The sequence below is a fragment of the Sinocyclocheilus rhinocerous genome, unplaced genomic scaffold (assembly GCF_001515625.1).
Source record: "Sinocyclocheilus rhinocerous isolate Xijiao unplaced genomic scaffold, SAMN03320098_v1.1 scaffold263, whole genome shotgun sequence".
Classification (NCBI taxonomy): domain Eukaryota; kingdom Metazoa; phylum Chordata; class Actinopteri; order Cypriniformes; family Cyprinidae; genus Sinocyclocheilus; species Sinocyclocheilus rhinocerous.
Genome location: NW_015645086.1, coordinates 2,026,165 through 2,049,753, shown reverse-complemented (window position 1 = coordinate 2,049,753; position 23,589 = coordinate 2,026,165). Strand labels below are relative to the sequence as shown.

Genomic DNA, 23,589 nt, shown 5'->3' with positions numbered 1-23,589 from the left:
TTCGTCGGTCATCCGACGTGACGTCTCCGTTCCCTCCTTCAGGGAACGAGGGTTACATACGTAACCGAGACGTTCTTCCCTGTTGTACCGAATATCTATACTTTTCAAATTATCATATCGAAGTTAGAAATTCAAATATTGTGACAAAATTAATTTTGTAGGGTGCCACAAGTTTGTTAAAATTTCCAAAGGGTGCCGCGACTAAAAAAAGGTTGGGAAACACTGCCTTAGAGCACAGCAACCGTTACAACAATAGACAATGAACCTTTTTTAGATAATATGTTATTGTGAAATATAACGGAAATACGTGATATAAAGTTAAATTGCAAGCTATAAAGTCATGCTATGACATTTAAAGCCTCAATAGTGAGATACAAAGTCACAATGTGTTTGCCTGTGACAACCTTAAGTCACAATTACCAGAAAAAGGTTTTTTTACTCTGAAAGAGAACAAGCAACTTTATATAGAACTTCACCTGGATATGTTGGTTTTCCCCCACTAAACAAGAAATTTTTTTTTAAGCCAGGCTATTGTTTCCATATCCCTGTGGTTTTAAGGGAAGGTCACTTCTATTACAGATCCAAACATGACTTTTGATACATTATATGAAAGAAAACAATGACAAATGTCTTTACCAGGGTGTGCAACATGGTCCAAGTTCTTCCTGTCATTCTAGTGACTTCCTGCCACTTTCCCTTTTTTCCTCTCTTCCACCTCCATTTCTTTACCTCGCCACCTCTTTGGAGGACAAACACTAGACAACAATCCAGAAACGCTCAAAATGCACAGCAAACCCCATTACACTATGAAATGTGTTTTAAAATGAAAAGGAATGTGAGGTTGGAGATTTCAGAACATCCACTAAAACCAGACCAATGCAACTCCAAAGCCCTGAATTCATTTGCAGATGTCTGTTTTCCCTTCTTTGTAAAACCTCCTGTCTTTTAGATTTTCATAACCTGTGTTTCAGGACGGATAATTATTATGCACATGTGGCATCCGGCCGACCTCCCACTGGCTTTCATAAACTATGAAAGAGATTATGAAATTTATATAACGGTCGCAGAGATCCGATGCGGATTACTGTATGTGAGAACGCAGAGTGCAGTGTGCTGTGCAGTTTTATGAATTAAACCACAAAAAAGTCTTCACATTGGATTATTCAGATTATTCACACTCAATTAACTGTATAGGGGCTGTATTGTTTTAATAAAGAATCAATATTAACAGATGGTCTGATGTTTAATAAGGCAGAAGGGGAGGCTGGTTATGAGCAAATGGATGAAGTGATTTCTTCTTTTTTTTTGGTTCCTCTCCCCCTTCCTCTTTATTTACCCTCTCTGCTTCAGAATAAGATAAAGAGATGATGATTACACTAAGATCTGAATGAACAGATGGTTTGCCTTTTGGGAAAACTGACATTTTGAACGGCTTCCCTCAAACCAATCCGATTGGGCGTCTTGTTGAAAAGATCCCTCCATTTTTTAGCCAAGGTTTGCATAGAGGAGAAACAAGGAGCAGAGGTTATCTCATTTAGACTAATGGCTGAATAATGGCTTTGGTCTAATACTAGAGGCTAAGATTTGTTCGGCCATCCATTCAAGAAATGCCAACAAAAGAGGGAATTAAAACAAATAGCCTATATTTTCCTGTCCATTTACACTGCTTGTTGTACAATTGAACCGCAACTGTGCCTCATACATGTAATTATGGTAATTAGGGTTTAGGCGGTTATATACACAAGCCCTCATCTGTGGTGATTTTCAAGGGAAGATGTTGAGGTATATTAGCTGTGCTGAAATTACACACTGCAAGTGCTGCCCTGTAGTTCAGATAAGCAGCCTTGCATTGTGATTTCAAACTGACAGCGTCTGGATGTAGAAAATAAAGTGATTTCCATTAATAATGACCCAAAATTATATCATTTTTATCTGAGGACAATTATAAACTTCATTCCTGGTTTACACTGCATTTTCAACGTGCTTTCTGTTGAGTTTAGTGTGTGATATGTGGCTAAAATGCTTCACAGACCTCCTCCAACATCCTACTTTACAAGACCACCAGATCACCAACCTACACAATGCTTATAAATGTGGTTTTTAAAATAATTATTGTCCTTCTCACCTTTCCATTCACACTGATTCACTCTTAGGGCAACTTTGGTGAGAGTTTAAGTTTCTCACAGTCATTTGACTCAGATGTGCGCGTATGTGTGTGAAACAAAGTGAGTAGGACAGATATATACAGTAACAGGAGAGAAAGTGAGAAATAACACACTAGTAATGAATACAGAAAGTAGCTTAATCACTTTTCAGCTGGCATCACTGGATTCTCTGCACTAGAGCAAAAGGGTCACCCGTTTAAAAACAGCCAATAAGCTTTAGTTACATCCCAGCCATGAATCATGTTTTTTTACTTGCATTATTGGGCGAAGCATTGTCATTCTATAGGGAATCTGATTGGACAAATTCTATATAGTGCAGAACAAGTCATCATTCTCATATTTCTCCTCCATTATCCCAGAACAGAAAGACTATCTGTAAATGTGTATATGTGTATACCTGCTAAAGCTTAACTAGCATCAGCTTTTAGAAGCATAATAGCATATAGATTTTAGTCTCAAACATGGACTACAATCCATAAAACTTCAATGTGGAAATGACTGTAAAATAATAATAATAATAATAATAAAGTGATTAAACTGCAACAAAAGAGATCCAAAATGTCCACGTGAGAGAGTGAACCTGTAGGATCAGATTTCATTGTTTCTCACCTCTAACATTGTGCCTAATATTTGTTCAGTGTGATGCCTCAAAATGACAGTTTTGACACTACTGACCTGCTTCTACATGAACGATATGATTTGCTTTACAAGAAATGCATTATTGTTTTGTGTGTGTGCTGTGTGTGTGTGTGAATATACAGTAGGCCTATTACTATTACCAGTGTTGGGGAAAGTTACTTTTAAAAGTAATGCATTACAATATTGAGTAACTCCATAAAAAAGTAACTAATTGCGTTACTTAGTTACTTTTTATGGAAAGCAATGAATTATGTTACTTTTGCGTTACTTTTTGTCACCTGGGCTGGGCTTGCTTATTTGATTTAAAAAAAACAAAAAAAAAACTCTGAGTTATATTTTTGGCAAATATAAAGGCCCTTTCACACCAAAAGTGAAATGAACAAGCCTCAGGCTGAATCAAGTGCCTCTGCCTCTTCACCTCACTCCAAATTTCTCTCAACACGGGGACAGGAGAGCTGTCAGTGAATAAATGGGAAAATAAAGTAACTTGCGATTTGAAAAAGTAACTCAGATATTTTCTTGTAAATTTAAAAGTAATGCATTACTTTACTAAAGCAATTGGGAATAGTTGCTTGAGCTTAAAGTCCCCATGAAATCAAAATTAAAGTTTTTTGGGTGTTAGTATCAATATGTTAGTCTTAAGGTTATCTATAAGGCAGTGTGTTCCAAAACAGTGACAAAATTCGCATTTAGAAGATATAAGCATTCAAAGCTTGCAGTTCCATCAAAACGGCTCAACAATCACATCGTACTTCAGCTTCTTATCAAACTTTCTGTCCAATCAAATGCTCTCTAGAATCCGAAGCGCCCGCCCACTACACCATAAAATAGACGCTGAAGCCACGGCTGAAATCGGTCACTTGTTCACAGAATTAGTATTTTCTGTACAGTGAATGGCACGTAGTGCACTGTATAGGGGACAGAAATATCTCCCTTTGGAGTGGACTTTGAGATTTGTAACTTTCTAGATCTTTTTTATGCCCAAACATACACACTACACACTGACTAAAATTTAAAAAGTGAAAAAGCATAATAGGACCCCTTTAACAAGGAAAGCACCATCACACTACACAATAAATAAGTAGCTGGAGCATTTGATTGCATTTAATTTGTAAATCTACCGACTCGATTAACTTGACCTATAGTCTAATGTACAGTACGACGCTGTTAATCCACCCCCCACCATTGTTTGGCAGGCAGCATTAAGTGGGATGGTGCACCATATGGAGGGGAGGTATGTACAGGATGGAGTACCGCTCTGAATTATGGACCTACTAAGACAAAATGAATGTTAACAAGAGGGACGAGAGGAACAACCTCTTAAAACTGCAGTAAATGCGCAATAGAGGAGTGGAGTACTTCAGTACATACTAAATACACCTAGTCCTTTTCAACCAATACAACCACTCCTGTTCAAAGCCACGGTTATCATGGTCTGGATTCTGCTATAGACTCAGATTTAAAGCCTTCTTGTGCCTAGTTCAGTCACTTAGAAGTAAAGGAAGGTTTTGTGGGGAGGAGACGTTTTTCATGTTTATGAGAAAGTTGTTTACACTTGTCAGATTGGGCCCTGGAGGCTTTGAAGCTTGTCTCCTGATAGCCATTAGCACTGGCCATTTAATTTCCCTGTCGGTCACCTCTATGGCCCCAGTATCCAGGCAACAGCGTGAAGACACAACAAGGGTCATCGACGAGCAAGAAAAGCAGACCTCAGATGCCCCACAGCTGCCTTACAAGCCATTAGAGACCGTCCTAGACAGGAGAGTATCTGTGTGGTTAGCAATACTCTAAGTGTGTGAGTGTCTGTCTGATGGTTCCTGTTTGTAAACATTTCAGGAGTTTGACGGACAGTGTTTAGGAGGAAAGAGTTACACTCAACTGCACAGAGATGGAGAGACCACAACTCACTTGAGGAGAGCGTTTGCTCGCTTACCTGACAAAGAGGAGATGATTGCTTGTCCAGACAACCAGTGGAGATGACAAACCACATTCACTGAGGAGAAACAAAAGCAAAAAAATCAGTCAGTATCTGCATATGCAACCAGAATTACTATGATTGGCTATTGACCATGATTTAAAATATTTACTATTTAAAAATGTCATGTTTAATTCAATGTGTTTGCTGCTTCTTTGAAATTAATTGTGAACTTACGAGCAATTTCTGAGTGAAATCTATTTCTACATCAAATTTCTTTTCATCAGAAGGATATAAGGGATCCAGCTGTCAACCTTTGGTTAATATTTCTAGAGCACAATGTGAGGTAGGACCACCATTATTGATGCTTACTAATTCTTGGCAAGTTAGAGGAGGTCTTCAGACTAATTACCACTTTCTATATCCAGCCTAAATCTCTATACTCAGGAGTCTGGAATCAGACGCAACTCATTTCATCTCGTCATATGAATTTTAACAAGGCTGTGGATATAAAAACGCATTCCACCGATGCATAAAGGATGTAACATACATTAGTAAATGAGTTTCAACAACAGCAAAGTACACATGCCTGGCCCTGAACAGTGTGTGTGTGCAATCCCCCCATGTCCCATTTTTCCCTCTCTTTTACTGAAGTATTGAGAGCAATGGTGCAATTTCTCTTATTTTTCAACCAAATAGATCAGAAGGGAGTCATCAAAGCCCCTCCACCAAGGATAAATCAAACAGGACACGTGGAGGAAAGGCAAGGACACGTACACGCTCAGATAGAGGCAGGCAAAGTCACACAAAGACAAGTGTATGTACGCAAACTAGGAAGTGATGTCGCAGTGGCTAGTGAATCCACACACCCAGAGGAAGCTGTGAAGCCACACGTGCACATCATCACCTCTCCAGTCCTTCAGTAGGATGGAGTTTTAATGATGACAGAACAGGGAGAGAGGAAATATCTTTATGAGAAGATGCAGACGTGGGTCTTCGTGAACTCTGCATATGATGAGGTGACAGGCTTTCTTTTATTCTGTTGCTTCCACTCTCTTCCTACTCTCACCTTCTATTTTTTTCTCTCCACTCTCCCACAGAAAGCTGAATATATAGTATACCTATAATACCATGTCACCATAAATAATATATAGCAGGCAAAGTAACATTTTCTTTTCAGTTTGCCTAACATGAAAATTCAGTTTCCATATACACTATGCCGCCCACCCACAGATCATGTCACAAAGACATCACTTGACTTTAAGGATACACAACATATCAGTAATATATCAGTTATTGTTAGATATTACTGTTATTTACATCTGTCAGTATTGTATCAGTATTGGTCAATATTGGATATTTTTTCACCTTTGCAATCATCTAACATTCACGTAGTCAAAGTTAATCTTTAAAAATAATAATAAAACAATAACAATGTATTTATTGTAGAATTATTAATTTCATTTATTATTATTTATTTTTGCATATAAGTTAATTAAATCCTGAATTTCAACATTTTCCCTGTTTAAGATCAGTATTTAGTTTTAATATATATATTTAACACATTTATATATTGAAAAGTATATTGAAAAAAATTTAATACTGTTTCCATGTATCATATGTTTTCATGTAATCATGTTATTTATAATATCATACAGAATTTTACTCTACCATTTATCAGTTATCAGCCTAAAATATATGTACATTTACATAATATACCAAAAAACACTGTGTTATTTGCCCATCCAAAACTTGACACAATGCTAAGGTTCTCTGGATGGTTGCCAGGGCGTTGCTATGCGTTTGCTAGTGTGTTGAATGTTTTTTAGCATGTTCCTAGGTGGTTGTTAGGGTGCTTTGAGTAGTTGTTTACTGGTCCATTTAAAAACAGTCCAAGCCCAACAGTGTTGCCAAGTCCATGGATTTCCTGCGGAACTGGGCTAATTTGACACTGTTGTCATGGGTTAAAGCAATCTCTCCCAAAAAACTCTATGGGAAAAACCATGGAGAAAAATGTGATTGGGCTAGTTTTAATAGCTATTGGGCTGGTTTTGGTTTTCGCAGACCTGGCAACCCTGAAGACCAAGTCACTAAGATATTGAGAGCCCTAAATATTAATTTGGGGTTTAAATATGTGGGATTATTTGAGCTGTTTTATTGTTTGCCTGGCAAAAATCCATGAGCCCATTCGTTTAGAAAAGTAAAAGCACATTTACTCATCCAGCCGCATGATTTGAGGTATTGTTAGCTTTCTCATTACGCCACAAACGATACAAAACATAATCAATTCACATTCCCAAAATCCCTACACAATACAATCAAAAAGATTCCGATTTTTGATTATGACACACATTATAACGGTGCTGAATTTCTGTAATTGTGATGTAGCCAATGTATTTTTGAGTTTTATTGTTGGAGCTAATTGTGTGTTGAACATCTGTGCTAATTTGCAAGTAAGAGACAAATGTCAGACCATCTGCTACCCAATAGACTAATTGAGAATAAAACATCTCACACACGCACACACACACATCAATTTTCAGCCATCCTATTGTGGGTTGCATTATATTTTATACAACAATCCCCAGATAGCCATTCAAACATCTTTATGGGTCCAATGTGTCTTACAGAGCTATCTGATTTGTAGAGGACAAATCAACCCTACAGCTCGAACATCACTTTTTATCCACTTATGCGGCAAATAAGATCCGTGAAATATTACTCAAACAGCTCTGAAATACCGATCTTGGGCCAGTGTCCACTTTCCTGTCCATTAACACCAAAAATGAACTTGTATACCTGAAAGGAAAGTGGCACCCATGGGGAATCTCGACATACAGAAATGTGCCTGTGGCAAACTCACTGAATCACACGAACTCATTGAATCACATTTACCGCCACATTCCCTGTCTAACAGCGTCCGGCTACATGCATAATGCACGAGGTGAGAGCTGCTCCGTCTAGAAAGCAAGAATAAACACGATTTGTGAAACAGACTCCATAATAACACCCGTGTTAGCAAGAGACAATGTATTATATCTCTTTTTGTCTTTGCCTCTCTGTCTGTATTTAATTCTCTCTACTTCCTCTGACTTCCTAAATGAGGGTGATTCCACACCTTCCTTTGTGTTCTGACACCCACATCCAAAATAGTTCATAGTTTAAAAAGAGAGAGAACAGCAGTCTTTCATTGAGTCATTTTTGATTAAACACAAAAAATCCACAGGCCTTGAGACAGATGATGAGAATTCTGTCATTGTTTACTCACCCTCATGTCATTCTAAACCTGTTTCACTTTCTTTCCTCTGTGGACCATAAAAGTTTAGCAGAATGGACGATATATTAATACCATACTGGTCATTGGCTGATATTAGAGATTTTTTATTTATTATATCTGTCGATATTAGATAAGTAATCGTGCAATTCCTCTATTTTTACATTTATATAATTTTTAAAAACACTAATAATTTATTAGCATTGTTAAATTTCATCTTTACTATTAACTGATATTTTACAATTGAAATAAAGTGAAATATAAATATTAGATGAAAAACTTAGAAGAAATTAGAAATGTTGCCACTGCAACTAACTGAAATAAAATAAGTTTAGGTTTAAGTATTACTAAAACTAAAACTGAAATAAAAATAAATAGATACATAAACAAAAATGAATACAAATGACAAAAGCACATAAAATTAGTAAAACTTAATATAAAATTTAAATGTAAAATGTTAATTACAAAAATAAATGCTAATTCAAAATATTCATACCATATGAGTATATAAATTCTACTAAAATAACAGTTTTTAGCAACTGCTATTTTTCATACTGTACATGATCATGTTGTGATTTACTTGCAGAATTTAAAAGAATATTTCCTATATTTCCTATATATTAATATTCTTATATTTTTATGTGGATAAAACAAGATTTTAATAAGCCATTAATCAGTTATCGGCCATGACATCAATATGGTTATCAGTTTATCCATATCTGTAATTTTCTGTAGTTTTAATATATCGGTACATCACTCATGATGCTCTTTTCCATACAATGTAAGTAAATGGTGACCAGGGATTTTCAAGCTACAAAAAAACACAGCAGAACAGAAAAACAGAACCCCACAACCAAACCAAACAGCAAAAGAAAAAATTTAATAGCAAAAGGTGCAAAAATGTCAATCGAAGCAGGCAATCTCTGTTTCTCTGCTGGGATAACAGAGCATGTGATGGTCCTGTTGGCAGGATCAGTGCCACTCAGTGGTGCGAGAACAGCGCATCCCCTTGAAGGAACGTTCTGGGTTCAATACAACTTAAGCTTTATTGACAACATCTGTGGCATGCTGTCGATTACTGCAGAAAATAATTTTGGCTCATCCTTCAGGTAATGCATGCATAATAAAAGTCAATGGGGCAAGGCACTGCACCGAGAGAAACGTTAAACACACTGTTCTATATAGCATACTTACCAAAAAGAAAAATTAATCATACTCACAATTAATGGGTGTTTAGGGCAATAATGCCAAAACTAAATAAATTATGGATGTCAAGAGTCAATTGCAGCAGTTTGTGGGCGAATTCCATTCATTTCAATAGCAACACATGCTATTTGGTGTTTCACGTGAGGGCGAAAAAGTTCCTCAAGCAGATTTTGCTCATATTCAGGTTTGGTCAAATTTGCCGCACTGACCAACAGAAAGCGGTTTGGTTTGAAAGTGACTTCATACATCGCTGAGAATGGAAAAAGGGCAGTTTTTAACTCTTTCTCTGCCAGTGTTTTTTTTTTTTTAAGTTGCCAGCCACCGCCAGCATTTTTGATCATTTTCACAAAAGTTTAATGACACCCAGAATATTTTTGATATGAATATCTGAACAGGCGATATGTCAAAACAAAGAACAGAGCAACACAAAAACACGTTTTATTCTAACTTCATGCAATCTTTTTTCATCAGCACTTGAATGTGGGTAAAGCTGAGAAAATTGCATTTTTGTAAAAGACTACATCTGGATCAAATTCAGAACGATGATCAAAACACAGATGGAAAAGATCGCTTCCATCAACACATCCAAAGCTTGCACGGTTCTATACCACTTGCAGGATCAGCATTTCATTTGGTAACATTAAGCAGTTTTGATTTACTGTATATGCTGTTCAAAGTTTGATGATAGTGTTATTTTACATATGCATCTGCTTACATATACGATTGCTTGTTTCTGCTTCTTCTTCTTCATCGTGTTTTGATCCAGACTTTCAATACTCTTTCAGAAAATGCAAAATAGTGCCTCCTACCGTACTCCAGTGAAAATACAGAAAGCCGGAAAATTCCCTCAATGGTGGGGAAGCGTTAACGACAGAAAATTCTGTCACTGGCGGGGAAAGAGTTAAATGTAACTGCACCTTTACATTTAGATCTGCTCATGTTGCATCAGATTTCTTTTTACGCTTTTTTTTTGGAGCATTATAACCATTCACACACATTTCTGTTGCACTTATGTATGCAATAGCCAATCAAAGGCATTTAGATTAGTCACCACTGAAAATACCATAACAGACGCAGCTTCTGTTCCCCCTTTGCAGTGTAAAGATAGCTCGCTGATGTTGACAAAATTTTATTGGTAACAGTGTATAGTATTTTGATTGATTATAGTATAAAATACTTTACAGATACATTTAATAAGGTAATTATAAAAATAACCCTTATAAAGGTAAAAAATGCTTCTGGAAATCGATTCCAGTGGGTAAATAATGTCTTTAAGTGGAAAAGTTAATTTCTGACCCTGCTCACTATTACAGTAGTTCTCTAAAAACGTGTTAAATACTGTTAAATCAAACCTACCATGTGACTGGAAATACACTGCCAATTCAATTACAACTCCTCCCTGCTGGTTATATCCTGTTTTTTCCTTTTTTATTACCTTTTTTCATTTCTGCCTTTGCAACCTCTGTGAAGAAGAGCCAAAAATGGATTTCAGTTCAGAAAAAAACACAATTATTCTCTACTCAGCACCACTGAAGAAAAACCCTGTAAATCTGAAGCTCCCTCTCTCGTGCTCTGTAAACCCACTGAATAGAAAAATGGGTTTCAAATTGCCAAAACAGAGTAACAATGCCTCAGTAAGGGCCAGACGTGGATGAAAGACTTATTATAAATTCCGGACATGCTCTTAAAGTAATACACCTTCCACATGCCCGGAGCAAGTGGATCCATTTAGAAAAGTAACAGTAGGGAAGCACAGCAGTTTCTACTGGTTACTGAAACTGTGTGTGCGTGCGTGTGTGTGTGTGTGTGTGTGATACACAGAGCAGAGAATGGCTTTAGAAGGACTTTCAGGGTTGAAGGAATCAGGGTTTTCTGTGGATTAGATGTTGCCATGCACTGTTGCTCTGGATTATTTCTGGTTCCTAAGGAGCACAACTACTAATGACATTACCAACATCATACCACCCACTGTCCCTCATGGATAAAGACGCACACCTCTCTGAGTGTTATTGTGTTATATGCTTCATCTGCTTACAAAAACAAGCCGTGTAACCTCAGGACGACAACGCTTCATGGAAAGACCCCACCACACCTTAGCGTGACGGTTCTGAATCAGCCTCGGATGATCGGCACTCGCTCTTTGATATCTCACCACAGCACACTAAATCAAATACAAATGTATTGTAATATAATACTCAATAAAATATAACTGTAAAATAATAAACGTAAAAAATTATAACAAATAAATTAATATTAATAAATTTAATTAATATTATTCTTTAAATTACAAAAAAGTATTTAGCTACTCTTTTAGCTACTATTTCAGTCTTATTTTAAAGCATTGTCAATAATAAATGATTAATAATTTTAAAATATAAAAATTTAGTTAGATACTATTTATTAGCTACTATTTCAATATTATTTTAAAGCATTGTAAATAATTAATACAAATAATATTTTTGAAATAAAAATGTAGGTAGCTACTTTGTATTAGCTACTATTTAAAATCTATTTTTTATTTTAAATTAAGAGCAGCTGGAAAATTGACAAGCAACAGTTTGAAATTAGTACAGATTATTATAGTAATCATAAAAAATATCAGTGCATTGATCTTTCATTTTTACACCCACTGTGTTTATTGTAATCATAAATCTTGTGTTTGCTGAAATATGCTAAACTGACACTGTTACATGCATGTGGGAGACTGTTGTCTGTTTTACATGAAGAAAAGTTGGGTTGAATTTGGCAAATCAAGAAGTTTAATAGAGATTCTACGTATTCTCTTTACATTAAAAAATGTGCTTGTCTCTCTGTGTGTGTGTGTGTGTGTGTGCGCGCGCGTGTGTGTGTGTGTGTGCATTTGAGCTGTCATACCAAATGATTCAATGTCTGTTTTGTGGGTTTAATGAGTTTGTTTACACTCATCTCTGAGCAGAGGATCAGAGCCAAAGGCTACACCAAGAACATTTAACAAATATTGTCTCTTGTGACACAAAACACACACACAACTTCCATTCCTCCAGCTCTCATCCATCTCAATTTTCCACTCCCTTTTCCTCTCTCCTCGTATTCGGTGTTTGCAAACCCTCAGGATAATGCAATGTCAAGCTACATTCAGCATTAAATGAGCTAAACAAATAAATAAATAAATTCAAAGACAAAAGTTAAGCACACTGACAGGAAATTAATGACATTTCCGTCTCTCCTTTCACCCAATTTCTTATTCTTGAGATGTGAACAGAGTGTGAATGATGTCTAAAAGAATACAAAAATCTGTCTTTATAAAGTGTCTTCATTTCAGAGAAGGAAGCAGAATCAAAAAAACGGATTTGCTCTCCACAAGAGGCCCTTCCTTCAGGACACCTGAGTGGGAAAGCCCAACAGGAAGCTGAAGAGTTCTCATTAGCCCCTCTTCTAAGCTATTGAAGACACCTAATTACTCACTTTACTTGATTACGCACAATCACTATTACAGCAGAGGTAACAGCTTGTCTAAACACAGAAGAGACCAAGACTACAAAGATGAGGGAAAGGTAGTACAGTAGATCTAAACACACACACATATTCTGTGCAGTTACAATGAATAGGAATTTGAGCTTCAACATAAATGCAGCACAAAAACACCATAAAAGCAGTCCATACTACTTGTGAACCATACAATTGATAAGACACGAGCGTGTTCAGCCATGCTTTGCTGATGTGTTAACAGATAAGAGGTTGTGAAATATGACTGGTCAAAGGCATCAGCTGACCCATAAATCCAAGTGAAATGCCAAGGTCAGTGCAGGCCAGCTAAGCAGCGCCACACAAAATGATGGGTTGAGCTGGTAGTGGTGTGAGTGGAGAAACACACAAGATAAAAATGATACAATGCCAAATAACTCAGAACGCTAAAGCACTGATCAGATAAATGTGTTGAACCTGTCATAAAAATACACTCTTGCATTGCCAACACAACATTTGCAGGTTTTCTTATGTAGCCATTTTGCATTATAAGCTTGGTACTTGGTGTTCTCTCTCTCTTTCTCTCTCTCTCTCTCTCTCTCTCAGTGCTACACGACTAGAGAAAAAAGGCTATGGAAAAAAAAAAGTTAGAAAAATTAAAAACCCATAATGCACTGGGCTTGATCATGTGACACTGAAGAATACAGTAATGATGCTGAAAACTCAGCTTTGCATCACAGGAATAAATTACACCTTAAAATATATTCGGATAGAAAACAGCTATTTGAAATTGTAATAACATTTCACAATATTACTGATTATACTGCATTTTTGATAAAATACGTTTAGCCTTGGCAAGCATAAGATACCTCAAGAATATAAAAAAATTTTAAGCATTTGTGTTGTGTAGTGTATATTTCGGACTTAAGCAAATTCACTCATGGCCATGGATTCAGAGCTTAATATGAGAGATGAGAACCACTGGGAAGAAAACAATGGAAGAGCATTTCAGCATGAACTGATTTAATAACCGAAGCTTTCCCGCTTATCTCTCAACCAACAAATCCACTACTCACCCAGAGGGCAAAAACCTTCCCACAATGCCACTCTAGTCTATTACAGTAAATAATAACTATTGTGTCATGGCCATCAGTTCAGAGAAAGCTTACCTGGACAGAATTCAGGGGTAAAAAAAAAGAGAAGCAATAATTTAGGCCTGGAAATCCAGAGGACTCATAGATTTTTAATTTATTACACACATTGTACGTCGAGGTGAAAGTCTGTCATCGCTTTTAAATACAAGCATATAACTAGTTATGATTAATTATTCATATTTCCCATGAGCTGATTCGTTACACTGTCTTGTTGCTTTTTACATCAGTTCACTCAGACCTCACTGATAGATGTGTTTCTATCAAAATGACCACTCTATTTAGTCATGTCCCAAACCCTTGAACAACTGTGAAAAACAAACATCAGAAACAAATTCAGCTGAATAAAAATGCACCTTCTACCAAATTTCATTTATTTTAGCCTAACTCTGAGTAGTACTCAGAATGAATGAAAGATAAAGTTTTCCTTTCAGACTAAACAGATGTGTATCACCTATGATTTGTAATCTTACTTAAAGGGATAGTTCATCCAAAAATGAAAATTATCCTCAAGCTCAAGCCATCCTAGGTGCATATGACTTTCTTCTTTCAGCCGAATACAATCGCTACACCTATGTCCTACGTCATCCACTGGAACGACACTCTCTTGTGAACATGCATACGACAGTTAGCGGAAGCTAGAGATTACAGTTTATAATAGGGATGGAACGATTACCGGTTTGAAGATTAATCATGATAAAATTCCTCACGGTTAGTTTTACCATTTCATATTTTAATTACCATGAAAACCGTATTTGAGCAGGGCTGGTGCCCTGCAGGCCACTGTAGCAGAGCTGTATTCATTACCTTCTATTCCTCTGAGACACAAGCTTTATTAGACAGCGACAGACGGGTGGGGCACGAGTTGAATCAAACGGAAATGTTGAGGGGAGTGCCGGGTGCTTTATTTTCAGAGAAAGAGCAGAGGAAGACAGGGCGCGATGTAATGAAAAACAAGTTTAATGCATTGCGCATCAGATATCTAATGCAACTGACATCTGAAAGAGAGGAAGAAAGTGAAAAAGAACGAGAAACAGAAATAATTATGGTTTCCAATTTCCACTGTGGGCAAATCTACGTTTGAAGGGGAACAATGGTATAATGACAACAATACAATTGCGCTATAATACATGGCTCCGATCAGAAATACAGCAAAAATAGTGATAATGTGAAATATCATTACAGTTTTGGAGTACAATTTGCTAAAGTCCTCCTCAGTGTCACATGATCCTTCAGAAATCATTATATATATACTCATATGTTGATTTGCTGCTGAAGAAACATTTCTTATTATCAATATTGATAACAGTTGTGCTGCTTAATATTTTTGTGAAAACCATATTTTTTCAAGATTCTTTGATGAACAGAAACTTTTAGTCACAAAAAAAGACAATTCTTAAAATATCTGTTTTTATGTTCATACAGTTTTTAAAGGACGTAAGGGTGAATAAATGATGACAGAATTTAAAATTTTGGGGTGAACTATCCCTTTCATTTTTAGATTTTTCTTTGCTGAATTGGCAAACAGTGCAGGAAAATCATGGATAAGTAATGAAGTGAATAATGATATGTGACTCCATGACGGAGGTGTGTATGCATGCATCTAGGTAATGGGGAGAATAAAATGTGGGTGTGTGTTCCCATGTAAGCTAACCCTACTCGAAGACCACTGCCATTCCCACAATAAATGCACGGTAAAACACAGAGGACGGCTCAAAGACAAAGCAGCAAGAGAGAGATAGAGCGAGAAATATGGAAAAAGATCAACAAACTCTTCATTTTGCTCTTTCACGCTCATAGCCTGCAGAGATGATGCTAACAGAGTTGAGGGATTGCTGTCATATGTCTGTATAGGAAAGAGGGGACACAAGGCAAAGGCACAATTGCTAAATTTGGGAACAGGAAACGACAGCTGTGTACCGTGACAAATGATCACCACAAAAGGAGAGGGCACACATTCACAGTGAAATGAGAAAATAAAAGCTTTGCCATGTCTATTACTACTACTACCATTCCAGCTAAGTGCTCTGATTGCAGCCATTAGACAAAAATGGAGGTAATGTTATTTTATTATAAATATTTTATATATGTGATTGTAAATATGATTGCAAAAAGATTTTGCAGAGTTGTGTGGTGAGTTTTTGTCTTATTAAGAGAGTGTTTACCTTTAACGGGATAGAAATGAAACATCTGGACCTGGACAAGCAACTATATGGAGTTATGCCACTAAAAAGCAGATCACAAAGGCTTGCTGAAACATAAGGTTTAAAGTGGAAAGACTGTGGTTGGGGGTGTAAAAACACTGCCTTAAATTTATTTCTAAAATCAGTCCCATCAATGTTACAGTATCACTTTAGACAGAAAAAGGTAAAGGGCCCAGCACTGATCCCTGTGGAATCCCAGTGGTGAGGGTGGAGGGCGAAGAGGGTGAATCTTTCCAAATTACTTTATATTATTTTATTAAATAGGATATAAACAAAAGACAAACACCAAACCAGAAATATTCAACCCTGTTAATTTGGATACCAACAGTTCATGGTTAACAGTATTGAGAAATACCAACAGATCTTGAAGAAATGGCATTTTTACAACAAACTAAATCAAATGATGATGTACTAGACAATGGTAAACATCCAATAAAGACATATTTCAATTAGAATATTAGGTAACAATTTATTGTACAGTGTTCTTGTTACATGTTACATGTACTTACTGTAGTAACAGTAATAACACTAACCCTAAACCAAACCCCTCACTACATGTAATTAATTGTAATTAATTACTCAGTAATTAATTGTATGATTACATTGTGACAACTTAAAAAAGTGTGATTGAATACTGTTCCAAAAATCAAATGTAGCTTAACTGAATTAGGCATAAACTTCTAAACTCAAGGTTAGCTGATCAACTTTTGTGCATGAGAACACACACTCCTAATTTAAACTTTTCTTCTTACAGTCCCTTGAGGTGAACACAGTTACATACTCCACAGAATTATGCACAGTTGTTTCTATATTTCAATCTGGGGTGGTTTACAGCATGTTTTATAGCATCAGCACCTAAAATTGAGAAGATCAGTCATGCTCTGCCCTCATAGTAAGTGGTGGTGGGTGCCATAAATAACAGCTCCAGCCTTTATTACATCAAAAAGCTGATGTCCAGCATAAAGCAGAGTTTTCAGTAACAGTCTCACGTGCGCACAGAATGCAGAGTAGTTTCATTTCATGTGAAAACATGGCGGAAAAGCTGGGAGGTTTTAAAAGTACTAAGGGAATTATACAAATGAATATATGATTTAATTATTTATATGAATGCAACTCTGAAGGTTTTGACTGTCTTCAGAAAAGATTTGATGGCATTTTGTTTTCATCTTCACTCCATATAATACCTAATAAAGTAGTGCTGATATCAAAATGCTGCTTTGTCCACGGAGGAACGGGTAACAACTCTAATTCTGCTGTTCCAACAGCACCACCTGCTGTCAGAGAACAGATTTACAGAGAGTTACATTTACATTCAGGCTGTGTGCAGTATTTGCCTGGCCAAAAAAACGGACCGAATTAGCATAACCTGCTGTAAATTTAGACTGGTTGATGAAAAACAAGCTTATATTACATATTTAAATAATTCGGATAAGGTATATAGAATTATTTACGTAGCAGATAAAATCCATATAATCATTTATTAATCAATTATCATTTTGACTTAACCCTTTTCTTTATTTAAAGGCTGAAATGGGAGGTTTACCATTTTATGAAACTTTTCAAAGATTTAATTGAACATTTCGTACATGCTATTAGATAAACTGTTGTCAGTCATGCTGTCATTTAAAATCCGGACATCATTATGTGTCTGCACTTTTTGAACATATCCAGCACATTTTAACAATACCGTGATAATACTGATAACCATGATAATTTAGGTCAATATAATCGTGATAAGAAATTTTCATACCGTTACATCTCTAGTTTATAAAGTTTTAAATATGGATATTTTTCGTACACAAACACACTAATTCGCTTCAGAAAGCCATTATTAACCCCCCGGAGCCATGTGGAGCACTTTTTATGATGGATGGATGCACTTTTTGAGCTTCAAAATCTTGACACACTTTCACTGACATTATAAAGCTTGGAAGATTCAGGACATTTTTTTTTATATAACTCCGATTGTATTCGTCTGAAAGAAGAAAGTCATATACACCTAGGATGGCTTGAGGATGAGTAAATCATGGGGTAATTTTCATTTTTGGGTGAACTAGCCCCTTAATTTGGCTAAATATTCTGTGAAGTACACTTCACAGGGCACTATCAAGTAATCAGAACATGCCCCAAGAGTCTCCACATGACAGAATGCAGCATGAGAAACCTTTCCTCAAACCATACGATGTCTTAAAATGTGAAATACCTCAAAAATGGAGATACCCCTAACAGAGCTATGTTTTATTCTTCATCCCAGCATTGCATTACAAGTAACCCTCAGTGACTTTGATGGAGAGGCCTTCCATTCCTCAGCAGCAGTGCTTCACAGACAGGCAGGCAGGAGCCTTCAGGTAGCTCAGAGATCAATAGCAGCTCTAAGCCCACTCTGGATCAGCCACACATGTGACCAAATCACAGCAACACTCACTTTGCTACCAATCAATACCATGCATCAAACCGTATTCATCATTGATCATTCTCTGCCTGTACTTTGTCATCTCCGACAACTCTTCTTGGAGCTTGAATATCATTTAGCAGGCCCTAATTTAACAAACCCTTCTTGACTTGCTGACACAAGGAATTTCAAGTGAAACAGTAATAAGAAGGTATGTTTATTTCTCTCTACTTTTAACCTGGTGGTACACTCACAAAAGTCTTTAATTGGTTTAAGTTGACTGGGGCACAAAAGAAGAGCTTTGCAAAATCTCAAATCTCATGGAGTGAAATTGCCATACCTTCCAGCAAAAAGACTTGGGCGTTGTCTGTTCTGAAGGGATCATTCCTGTTTGTGTCTGTGTTTGTTTACCGTGAACACAACTAAACACCAATTAGCCTAAGCACTTTATTTGCTTTCATACCAGGGCATTGTTAAATTCTTGATTTTGATCCAAGGGTGTTCGTTTTCTATAATTGCAGGTCTATGCAGGAGTTCCAGGTTGACCACAATGTAGTTTAATTTGGCACGTCAGTTTGGAGTGTCTATAAGATTTCTGAAGGGAATAAAAAAAAAAAAAAATTTTTTTTATCATTTACTCCTTAATATACATTGAATTTATTTTTGGATGAACTATCCCTTTAATCTGTGCTGTAAGGACATAATAGCATTTCAGGGATAAAAAGCTCTAAATGTGTCTTTAAATAAGCATATGTACAGCACCATCCCTTTTCTTTCTTTTTTTTCTAGCAATGATGCATTTAAAGAGTGACAGTAAAGGCATTTACATTGTTACAAAATGAAATGAAAAAAAAAAAAAATCTTACAGACCCCAAACTTTTGAATGGCAGTGGGCACAATATATAAGATAAATATAAGCTGAATATTCGACTAAACAATTCTTATTTTTCATGTTTTTTGTTGAATATAATTAGATATTATATTATAAGATGAGACTTAATTCTTTCTCAGGATTGTTCCAAAGTTTAAAATCCAGTAGTTCACATGGCCTGACTGTCCCATCCCATAAAAAAAACAAAAAACAAAAATGAAATCCAGTAAATATCTGGTGTATATAACCTTTTCAGAGGGTTCGTCCATTAAAAAAAAAACGAGTTTCACAATTTGAGTTTAATTACTGAAATAAATTAACTTTTCCACGACATTCTAATTTATTGAGATGCACCTGTACAATTGTCAGTTGCAAAGGCTTTAATCTAGTGTGTGAAAACTTGGACTTGGACTCTCAGGCAGGCATCGGTCGTCTGTAATTTTTTTAACGAAAAGAACCTTGCACTGAAATGAACCACAAAAAGTGCAAATTATATCAGATTATCATATCATTAAATGCATTCAAATGACATTCAGCAGCAATTTATATAATCCTATAATAATCCCTTGAGCTGCTTAAAACCTTCCTTTGAAACATTCCTTCAGAAAATAAGGCCATTTCCTCATCTCCAAACTGGTCTACTCTTGAGCACTCTTTTCTGACAGCTGATCTTGCGCGCAAAGTGAGCCGTGGATGAAAGGCTCTCTCCTCACCGGACTGCAGATATGTTAACCTAATTACCAATGATTACTGTCTTCCTGAGGGGCGCTTTTGCAAGCAATCAATTTGAAAACAGAGATACCATAATAAAAGGCAATTTAATAACAAGGGTTCAACCTGTGATGTCTACTGGTTTGGAAAACATCCTGCTGATATTTGGGGCATAACTTTAGAGAGGACCCTGAATGCAGGGCAGATTGATGATGCTGGTGGTGACGGAGGTCATGGCCAAGCACTCAGAGTTAAAGTTCAAGATGATAAATCGAAAAGGTTGAGCCCCTAAAGAAACCCCTGGGGGATAAATATTTTATCTGGTCTGAGACTTTTCAGACCAGTTTCTAGTTGGTTTATATGTGGGTGAATCTCAAGAAAACATTTCCAGGTCACATCACATCATATCATATCATATCACACAAACATCCACAATTAAATATCCAATATTATATAGCCCAATATTGCTCAATACAAATCCATATAATAGATAAGCTCTTAAATCAGCATCTCAGAGTATCTCAATATATAGTGATTTCTTATTACATTTTTGTTACTGCAATACAATATTGTGAGGTAATACAGTAGAAAAAAATACTGTAATATTTTTGTAAATAAAATAAATAAATAAATAACATTGGCACAAATTAATGGAAGCCTGCTCCCGCCACAGGATTAAAAATGTAAAAGATAATTGCAACTTTTTATCTCACAATTTTGATTTTTTTTTTTTTCTTCTCAGAATTGATATAACTGATATAAAGTCTGAATTTTGAGATATAAACTTGCAATTCTGACTTTTTTCTTGCAGTTCTTAGTTTACATCCCACAATTCTGTCTTTTTTGTTTGCACCAAAAAATAAAAAATAAAAATAAATAAAGGTAGTTAAGCGAGTTAAAATCTCACAATCATGATTTTATATCTCACACTGTTGAATTTATCTCGCAATTATGGAAAAAAGAAATCAGAATGACATAAATATAGATATAATCCCATGGCAGCAACGGCCTTCCATACAAATTAAATTCAGCACAACTAATGCTACAACAAATAACTTGAAAATGTCACAAAGCAAACAATTATGGTACTAGACATATACTTAATTTCTATTTAAATCTAATTTCTTATTTTTGATTTTGGGATGAAACATGACTGGTTTCGTGATATTCACTCAGTTCACTTCTCTCCCCTCCACACACTCACACACACACACACATAATTCCCCATGAAGCAGGTGCATTATTGCTCGGCTGTTTTAATTATACATGAACCTTTGATCTGATTCATTAAAAGGATCAGATTAATTAAGTAAGTACACTCAATCACTCATTTACTCTCTGAAGTATCTCTCTCCATCCCATCAGCCATCTGACGTCCATTTTTATTCTGTATGCACAACCTGCTCACCTGTCTCTGACTCCCTTTAACCCAGGCCTGCTGACAAACTCGCACAACAAAGCGCTGCCTGTCTGGATTTATGTATGTGTAAAATATGGCTGAACTCCCTCTCCTCACAGACACACACACATTCTGCTGCAGATGGCTGTGTAATCCATCAGAATGTCACAGGAGATATAAAAGGGAGTGAGAAGCTCTGGCTTCTTTATTGTTTATTTATTAAATACTCTTCCCCACCTCTTCCCCACCCTCTCTAAAACAACACAGCTGAGCGGATCTCAAAACTGTCAAGAAATGCCCGATAATATTTCATATAACTAAGATATATTTAGAGCATAAATTATGTTTTCTAAATAAAATTAAGTCTATTTTAGGAATATTTGGATTTTTTTGCATTAATGTTATTTTAAAACAACTCCTCAACATTCCTAAATTTTCTGTAGACTACTAAAACTTATAATAATAATAACAATAATAATAATAAAGGTAAATGTAAAAAAATTTTAAACAAATAAAAAAATAAAATATCATTACTGTCATGCAAAAAAAATAGTATTTTCACTTCATACATGATGGATTTACTGTACTGAATTTAAAATAAAACTAAATAAAACAAGTACACAAAATCCAGATGTGTGAACAAAAAATTATTTTAAAAAAAATGGAAGGGACACATTGTAAATCTCATCAGACTCTCTTATAAATTTTACTCTCCTATAAAGTTTTAAATGCATAGTTGCCACACATACACTCATATGAATTGCCATTTAAAAGCTTGAAATGGGTTTCCACAAACATTAGTCTCTCTAGCATTTTTGTCAGCTTTAACATGAATTGTGTAATTTCTGCACCATCAAACAGGATTTTTCTTTACATAAGCTGGGAATGGAGGGAATAATTTAACATGGAAAAAATACACACTTCAGCTACAAGAATTAGACCTAAAACACTGTTGTGACAGCTATGAAAAAAAATGAATTTTTGTCTGGTGACTGTTCTTCATTTGTTTATTTTTTGCTTGCAGTTCAGCACATAGACATTGTCAGGAGCTGTTTGGGTCATGAATATGAATGGTGTTTTGTGACGTCCAATCTAATTGGTTTTCTGAAAGATGGACACTGGTAGATGGCAGAAGCTTTTTCTTGATTCTAATAGTTTCATATGGCTGGCTATATTTTATCTTTAATTACACTATGGTTAAGCAAAATAAACCCATTTGCGATATAACATCCCCCCAATATTAATGGTTGCTAATTTTTATTTTATTTTATTTTATTTGTAATGGTAAAGAAAAAATATTTTAAAAATATTTTAAAAATATTACTTTCCACAATGTTATAACATTGTCACAAAAAGATATTATCGTCCTAAAATAAGCTTCATTTTCTTAGCCTAAAGAATTATTTACTATTTTTTTCTTTTGATTTTGGAGTGAAATATGACCTGAACATGTTCTTCATGAGATTCACCATACTCCACATTTCTTTTTGAACTAGTAATAGCGGACGTTGCTGGTGGAGTGATCTAAGCAACTGGGGAGATAAGTCTCACTGAGACCCCTGGGGTTGCTGCTATTCCTGGTGGACACAGTGAGAAAGAGCTCCATCTTTCTCTCTCTCACACACTTGCTGATATAATGGCCTTAACTACTGCCAAAAATACTATGCTCACTATCACACCCTAAAGGGGGGCTCTCTCTCTCTCTCTCTCTCTCTCACACACACACACACACACACACACACACACACACACACCTGCAGCCAAGGCTCAAAGGATTCAAGTGGATTGTTTACAAAGACCCAGTTGCTGCAGGCTTGTGCAAAGTCTACATACTCAAAAATAAATTACCCAGACACTTAGAAGAGACAGACAGAAAGAAAGAAATGCATCTTCGCAGTGCCTACTAAAACGTTATAGAAATACTTAAGTAATAAATAGTGTTTTCAAGAAATTAAAATGTTTTTAAAAAATTTTTAGTCCTCCCATACACAACAACCTGGTTACTAAACAACTGCAGCTGCAGTGTGTGGGTGCATTTATTCATATAATTCTTTATTTTTAGATTTATTATTAATGAATATTCATTTTTATTTATTAAAATTTAATAAATGTATCGTTTGCATTTTATCTTCATGTGTTTCTTATACTCCAAACAATGTAATGACCCCCCCAAAAAAGTATGGTTTTCAGAAGGATAAATATATACACATACAGTATA

At 35.8% G+C, this 23,589-nt stretch overlaps 1 protein-coding gene across 2 annotated transcripts in view; it reads right to left on the bottom strand.

Moving 5' to 3' along the window:
- Nucleotides 1–23,589, bottom strand: part of LOC107705722 (extracellular sulfatase Sulf-2-like) — a 149,777-nt gene that overhangs the window by 92,687 nt on the left and 33,501 nt on the right. For both annotated transcript variants that reach the window (XM_016509152.1, XM_016509153.1), the window contains one exon: nt 4,738–4,797. The gene's annotated coding sequence lies outside the window, so the exon portion shown is untranslated. The remainder of the gene's footprint in view (nt 1–4,737; nt 4,798–23,589) is intronic.